Source organism: Phalaenopsis equestris, unplaced genomic scaffold (assembly GCF_001263595.1).
Source record: "Phalaenopsis equestris unplaced genomic scaffold, ASM126359v1 Scaffold210191, whole genome shotgun sequence".
In the NCBI taxonomy this organism is placed as follows: Eukaryota; Viridiplantae; Streptophyta; class Magnoliopsida; order Asparagales; family Orchidaceae; genus Phalaenopsis; species Phalaenopsis equestris.
This window is the reverse complement of record NW_018229296.1, coordinates 32443-32973: the sequence shown is the minus strand read 5'-3', so window position 1 is coordinate 32973 and position 531 is coordinate 32443.

The following is a 531-nucleotide window of genomic DNA, read 5'->3' as shown; positions in this document are numbered from 1 at the left end:
GTCTGCTATGCTGAATTGATATTATTGGTCGACCCTGGACTGACTTTGGGTTGGCAGGATTTAGCTTGGTTGGCATTATTTTGTCGACCGACTATCCCACTCCAACTTTTGACTTTTGATCCTCAGATGAGGAGCTTTAGATTACAGGATGAGGCTAGGCTATTGGGCAGATAGTGAGTCATCATAATTCGAGCTTTTACTCTGACGTGCAGATTCTTTGGGATGTTCTCATATCTAATCTTCATCGATCCTTGGCCTTCCTCATAGAATCTAGAAGGGTGTTCGTAAGGTGGTTGGGAATGTTGAACTTCCTCTTTAGATTGGGTTGTGGCCAGAGTTATGACCAAAGGAAAATATGTTAAGATTTTCATACCTATTTTATACTGTTTTTGATGTTATTGCACTTTAAGAAAATGTATTTTTGATGTTTTGTTGCAGGAATGATGAATTAGGGTCATTGGAGCAAAAAGATGCAAAAAAGAGTGAATTTGGAGCAAAAAGGACCAAACTGTGGAGAATTGAACTAAGCCT